The sequence below is a fragment of the Leopardus geoffroyi genome, chromosome B4 (genome assembly GCF_018350155.1).
Source record: "Leopardus geoffroyi isolate Oge1 chromosome B4, O.geoffroyi_Oge1_pat1.0, whole genome shotgun sequence".
In the NCBI taxonomy this organism is placed as follows: Eukaryota; Metazoa; Chordata; class Mammalia; order Carnivora; family Felidae; genus Leopardus; species Leopardus geoffroyi.
This window is the reverse complement of record NC_059341.1, coordinates 132,227,871-132,235,540: the sequence shown is the minus strand read 5'-3', so window position 1 is coordinate 132,235,540 and position 7,670 is coordinate 132,227,871.

The following is a 7,670-nucleotide window of genomic DNA, read 5'->3' as shown; positions in this document are numbered from 1 at the left end:
CTCGCAAGAAAGGAAGTTCGGGTATGGGGGCCTGATGTTGGATTTAGGTGTAAGCAGTTTGCCTGCAGCAAGGAATGTTTTCAAATGTTTGGCTTCGAAAGACTAAACTTACTGGTTTAGAAGTTGAGACTTGGTCCCATGCAGCTAGAGGTCATTGACACAAGGCGCCTGCCAACTTTGGACAATAAGGTTGGAGCAGGCAATGGGAGGCCCACTGTGATGTGGGGCCCTAGAGGCGGCCCTGCGACCCACCCATGCAGCTTCCGAGCTCGGGTTGTGGTCTTTTTCCAATCGGCAGGTAGGGTGGGTGCGCCTCCTGGAGAAGTCCTCGAGTTAGAGATGGGGTTCTAAAACAAACCAGCGAAAACCGGCATGTGGGCCACGGGCCTTAGTGTGGTCATCTACGTAGCCACGACACCTAACAGAAATCTGGATTCCAGTCCCTGCTCAACTGCGAATATGCTGTGTGACTAGGAGTGTTCCTCACCCTCCTTAGGCCCCAGCCTCTCCTTCCTCTTTTAAAACAGCTACTCCAGCTTTTTCCCTGCCAGGCACAGTCCACCTCGGGTTTTTCGCATTCACATTTAACCTGGTGTCGCTTATAGAATGCAGTCCTCCCAGATAGGTGCAAGTTTCGCCCTGGTTCTACCTTCCGTTCTATGAGCATCCTATTTAGAATGGCGATGCCCTGCCCCATCCCAGCTCTTTGTGTCAGGTTTTTGCTTTGCCTTCCCTTGGAACTATCACCAAGAGGTGATAACCATCACGGTGAGACAGGGAAACTGAAGGGACCCCATTTTTAGAAAGACTGCTTCTCTGCTGTTTTTCTGCTAGGCCACATTTACTTTTGTTTGTATTGCACCTTGCGTCTCAATAAACCAAAGAAGCTGTGTTCCCACTCCAAGGGGAAAGCAAGAAAGTTAATCATTCTCTGAGTTTCTTCTTAGGCCCCCAAACACCTGATAACATGTAAGAAGATGAGGACCCCAAACATGTTCCAGAACATCAGCTTCAAACAAACCTCAGCCAAAGCTGGCATCAGTCCCTCCTACCTAAAGTGATTTATGAAATAACACCTGTTGTTCACCTGTCACTCGCCTTTGTCATCCTCTTCCTGGGCCCTTTTCTGATATAATAAACAGATAACCCCAAGCAACAGAGACTCGCTCTCCTTTCCTTTCCAGTCTCCCAGATACTTCATCTACTATACTCTATCTCGTACACTTTCCAGTGAACTGTTTTCATTTCCTCCTTGCTCATGTTTCATGTTTCCTCCTGGCTCTTGGTTTCATGTTTGGGTCATGCCCCAAGCCAAGGACCCTCTTGGCTGGTCCTGCAGGGCCCCATCTGGGTCCTCAGACCCAGCCGGCCAACATCAGTAGAATTAAAGCTTAAAATTTAGGGACCTTCGGTTCCCCAAGACTCTTCTGTGGCTTGAGGAGGGTCTCAGCAATGTGCTCATATGGTCCTTTGCTTCTGTAGATTTTCTTTTTTAAAAAAATTATTTATTTAAGTAGTCTCTACACCCAACGTGGGGCTCGAACTCACAACTCCGAGATCAAGAGCCACGTGCTCTACCAACTGAGCCAGTTAGACACCCCTGTTTCTGTAAAATTTGCAAAAGTACTGTTTTTACAGCAATTGCTGAAACCTCTCCATCTAATCTGATTTCTCCTGTGTCATACTTCCCTGTGTCATATTTAGTGGCGTTTGGGACTCAGCTAGAGGAAATCCAGCTGGGAATCTCTGAGTTTAGTAGAATATACGTATGTGATTCTCTTCTGTGTGTGAAGTTTTTGCTGGCCTTCCAGTGTGTAAGATATACCCACTGTAATCAATGAGTGTCTTCAATGAAAGGATTATTTAAGGTTAATCAGGGCACTAGGAAGCTTGAAATTACCTGAAAAATTACATTTCATATGACAAAAATTTGATACAGCTTGCCCCCAACTTTGACAATTCTCAAAATGTTCATGACGTTACTGAAAAGGAATTGTGGCATCGGAAGAAGTCTTCCTAAATTATCAATAATAAACATGTTTACACCTGAAACTAATGTAACACTGCATATTACCTATACTGGAACTTAAAATGAAAATAAAAAGTAATTAAAAATTTTTTGATCTAACATGCTAGAGGAAAAATTAAATTATTTTTCCATTCTCATTATCGAAAGTGACCATACAAAATTGTTGTTATCTAAAGAGGTGACCAAAGCATATTCAGCTTAAAAAGGAAAAAGAATTATTCAGCTTAAAAAGGAAAAAGAAAACTAACAAATATGTTTCTTTTCTGGATTTTGTGACGTTTGTGTTATTTGTCAGATTTTAAAAATGTATTTCTTTTGAGAGAGACAAAGTGCGAGCAGAGGAGGGGCAGACAAAGAGGGAGAATCCCAAGCAGGCTCCACGTTGTCAGCGCAGAGCCCATATAGGGCTCGAACTCACAAATCCATGAAATGATGACCCGCGCTGAAATCAAATGTTGGACCTCAATGGACTGAGCCACCCAGGCGCCCCCGTTTGTCAGGTTTTTAAGGTCACAAATTGCAATCTATAATGGCATGATTTCTTGCACAATTTGTGTTGTGATTTCTCGTTCTAAATAGTTTCAGGGTGCCTGGGTGGCTCAGTGGGTTGAGCATCCAACTCTTGGTTTCGACTCAGATCGTGAACTCAGGGTTTGGAGTTTGAGCCCCGGTGGGACTCTCCCACTGTGGAACCTGCTTGAGGTGATCTCGCTCCCCTCCCCCACTCGTGCTCTCTCTTTCTCCCTCAAAATAAAAATGAACTCAAAAAAAAATAAAATAGGTCTCTCTCCTACCTAGTTTTGTTTTTGTAATTTCCTATTATTTTTAAAAATTATTTATTTGTTTATTTATTTATCTTAAGTAGGCTCCACGCCCAGTATGGGGCTTGAACTCACAACCGTGAAATCAAGAGTCACACACTCTACGGGTTCTCTATCTATATCTCTATCTATATAGTGTATATCTTAACATGTCCCAATGGAGCTTCTGACTTTCTGCCTCAACCTTGTTCCTCCCTCAGTATTTCCCATCTTGGTTAGGGGCAACTTTAATTTGTTCATATGCTGAGGCCAAAGTCTTCAGAATCACCCTTGACTTGACTCTTGTAACACACGTTCAGTGCATCTGCATTTTGGTGGCTCTACCTCCAAAATGTTCCCTCTCAATTCTTACCACCTTGTTTCTATCATTCTTGTCCAAGCCACTATCATCTCACTTGTATTGTGATAACTAGCTTACCCTTCCCCCTCGCACTTCTCGGCCCATATTTGTAGAACTGCATTTGAGTTGAAACGTAGGCCATTGCCTGGCAGTATCTTAAGCTGGCTTAGAAACACAACTTTGAAAAAATAATAAATAAATATGGAACCCCATTACAGACTATGAAATGTCTGATCACAGGGTATTTGATTTTGCAAGGCTCCCCTGTTAATGGAAAATCAGTACTCCAAAGCCAAAGAAACTGTGGACAGACCAAAGCTCCTGGAACAATTTTACCCGGGGGAGTCGTCGAGAGGGTTCAGCCACTGAAAAGCTGCCCTGATTCTCTTGATCTTCTTTTGCCTGGGATTTGACACCGGAAATTCTCTGACTCAGAAGAGCCATGACTTATATTTTGCAGTTGGCCTGGTCTCTTTGACAGGATTCCTTTTGAGCGCCACTCCCCGAGAACCCCGCATTTGTCTGTAGATCACTCACTGTTTCATTCTCCGGGGCATGGTCTCACAAGCCCCTGTCACCCACGTTTACTGCAGTGATATGTGGGCCCTGGGAGATCAGTAGCTCTCAGAACTAGAGGCTCCTTAGTACATGGAGTCCGCTAGACAGAACAACACAACACAAAACAAAACAGTGAAGCATCAGGCTGTTTCCTGACATGTTAAGTTGTATCCCTTCTATCACCATGAACATCAAGACAATCGTTCTTGCCCACTGTTCCCAACAAAAATTGACCTGAGTAAATTTAAAGATCAAATTGACTTTATTCAACAATTCATCAATGGGGCGGTAGCCCATCTAGCAATAGAGAAGAGCTTCGCTGGGCCGCAGACAAGGAAAGGTTTTAAAAGGTGGAGAGGAAATCATTAGCAAAGAATGCACACTTTGGGGGCACCTGGGTGGTTCAGTCGATCAAGCATCCGACTCTTGGCTTCAGCTCCGTTCATGATCTCACAGTTTGTGGGTTCAAGCCCACATCAGGCTCTGCTCTGACAGCGTGGAGCCGGCTTGGGATTCTCTCTCTTCCCTCTCTCTGTGCCCCTTCCCTGCACTCTCTCTCTCAAAATAAATAAGTAAACTTAAAAAAAAAAAAAAAAAGAATGCAACTTTGGGCAAGGTCTCCTTGTTAAGGGGAGCAGCAGATTATCTCACTAGTCCTGACCAGGTAACTGGTTAAAGGCTACATTCCTGGGGCAGGGAGTGGGGGTTGAAGCTGCAATTAGCTTGGGTGTTGAGTCTTGGTTTGCCAACATAGGGCTTAGCACAAGTGACTCCCTTTGGGGCCAGTTGTCTCTTTTTTAACACCAGAAATAAATAACCATGTTTCTGAAAACACAGGGCCCCCTCTCTGTAGCCTAAAAGAAAAATTCTCAAATTGTTGAAAATATCATTGTCACGTCTCTATCTTGATTGGGGTGGTTGTTACATGAGTATACACACTTGTAAAAATCATCAGCCTTGTACACTTCATATGTGGGAATTCTACTGTAGGCCATTCATACCTCAAAATTTTTTATTTTTATATTATAAGTAACATTAGTAACAAATAGCTAACCAAACAATTTTGGAACTTATGTGATGACAAAACGTTAGCACCTTTAAGAAATTAAAAATACGATTCTCCAAACTTTGTAATAAATTATCAGTTGTTAAAAAAATGATTATAATACCCATAAAGAGTAAGCTTACTTAATCGTTAATGAAGGAACCAACAGTATGACAGAGCTGGTTTGGAAAGAGTTGGAGAAGAGTTAAAGGAATACTGAATTATGATTGCCAATCATATTTCATACCCTATAGGATAATAAAACTGTAACCTTTGGGATTATTTTCTCCATCAGGTATGCAAAAATGATTGCATCTTATCTGTTTCCTCCAAGGGAACTTCTAACTTTACAGAGTTGGAAAACATCACTGGATCCTCATCAATTGTTAGGGTTAAATTTCCCCAGAGTCAGATGGCTCTTCTGTGGGTTTGCGAGCAATTCTCTAGCATGATATTGAAAAGGCACACAATCACCATATGACGTATTTCCAGGTACAGAGGAGGGCTTGAACTCATGACTGTGAAATCGAGACCCAAGTTGAGATCAAAAGTTGGAGGCTTAACCGACTGAGCCACCCAGGCACCCCATATCTTCCCATGTTTTAAAAACTCTGGAAATAAAAAACGTTATGTGAAACTTTCAATTTTTAAATGTTGGCAATCAGTTCAAATGGCTCTAAGATACTGCGAAGGCCAACAGGGTGAGAGAAAGAATGAAAGGAAAATCCTACTGAATCTGGCCTGAGCTACTGTCAATATCTGACCTATAACAATACCTTCTTATGGAAAGACTGAGGCCCAAAGAAAGGAGATACTTAACCCCACATCACAAGGTGAGTTTGGGCCAGACAGGACTTAGAGCCCAAGTCCCTGGATTCCCAGGTAGAAGCTTTTCCCACAAGGCAAACATTATAGGTATTTTCTTTGTCTCCCACCAAGTGTTTCGTATTTTTATTTGCTGATTAACCAAATAAAAACGACTAGTGTGAATGCTTGTAGTACCCTTAGGTTAAGTTCAAGCCAGTGTGATGGACCCACTGTTGCACAGGATTCGTATGGCCCTAGCCTGCATCCTACCCGTATTTATTATAATAGCAATACCTACCATTTTTTTGAGCATTAACTCTGTGCCAAGCTCTGTGCTTTACTCACATTATATCATTTAGTCTTGTGATAACCACATGCTGTAGGTACTACTATTACCTTCACTTTATAGGTGGGAAACTGAGGCTCAGAAGGTAAAGTCACTTGCTCAAAGCCATGGCCCCACATATTCATGGCTCCAGAGTTGATGGTTTCAACCACTGGGCTATACTATCTCCATTCATTCATTTATTCCTTCATTCATTCATTCAGTCAGTCAGTCAAATAGCTACAATGTGGTGTTGCCAGTTGCTAAGCCAGGCAGCATGGGAGAACACAGCTCAAGTTCAAGTGTAAAGCCCTGAGGCTATGGCTAACTGGATCCACATTCAACCCACATCCTATTGTTCTAATCCAAAATAACAAGTGGCTTTCAAACACACAGAAGGGTGGGCTATGTAATTTATACTTCAACAACGTTGATTTAGAAAGGAGAAGTAACAATCGCCTCTAAATGTGTAGAGATCCTGCTCAAATTAAAAGATTGTGACAGTGCACGCATATTTAGTGGACTAGATGGCTTGAGGACCAGACGCGCTCGTAGGAGGAAGACAATGGCTGTCTGCTAGGATAAAGGGTTTGCACTTTAGTCTGAACTCAGTGGGTAGGCAGATCCTACAGACAAGAAAAGAATTATGTGTTAGTCAGCATGTGCACCTTGAATTCTACAAAGAGAGACTAGAGGGAAGGAGACTACCTTGGAGGTTATTACACGGGAAAAGAGGAGGAATGAACAGTAAAGTTATTTCCAGATACATTCAGCAGGAGTGAGATATAAATACCCAGATGTCACTTAAACTCTCTGGAGCCAGGTTTCCAGCAGGTTCTTCGTTACAGAAAACTGTGTGATAGAGAGGGCTGTTCTGGCCTCAAATCCTACTTCTTCAACTTTCTAGCCCAGTACCCTTGGATAATTCATATAACATCTCAGGACTTCAATTTCCTGGTCTGCAAAGTGGGTGTAACATTATCTACCTGCTAAGACTCTTGTAGGGGAGGAATAAATGGTGCAATATATATCAAGCACTTAGTAAATGACACATGTTCAGTGTTTACCTCTTTTCTAGGTTTCCTTCTAGCTACAAGTGGATTTAGCATATATGTACTTATCAGCTAAGGGGCAGAGGAGAGCAAACAAACAGTATTTTTCTCCATTACAGTACCATGAGAAACCTCACAGTGTTGTTCTGAGAGCACTACAAATTCTGAAAGTGCTTTTCAACTGTCAGAGAAAGGTTACCTTCAATGAGAAGGAAGAACTTTTGTCTGGACCAAAGCCCTTGTCCAAAGACAGCTGGGCGTCCATAAACAAGTCCCTTGTCTCTCTGGCTTCAACTCCTCGTTTGTGAAATAGGGATGGTCCTCCTTGTCCACCTTATAGGAGTGTCTATGGGATAGTGGGTTGTGCGAGGGGGTTGCTAAGCTCATTCACTGCGCGCGGAGCCCGTCCGTGTTTCCGGCTCCATCCACCCCCACAGGGCTGTGAGCATCTCATCGAGCAGCGACTCTGATCTTGGGTCCGAAACTGAACACAGAGTTACCTGGCTCCTAGCGACTGGCTCTCGGACTGCAGTGTCGCTGTGGGGCAATTACGTTAAATTACAATTCTTTGTAAATCAGTGATCAACGCCGGGCTTACGGGAGAACCCAAACTAAAGGGATCTTTCGCATTTAGAAGCTATTACTCCTCGGTTTGCGGTAATAGCCCTCAATTTTAACACATTCTCATTTTCC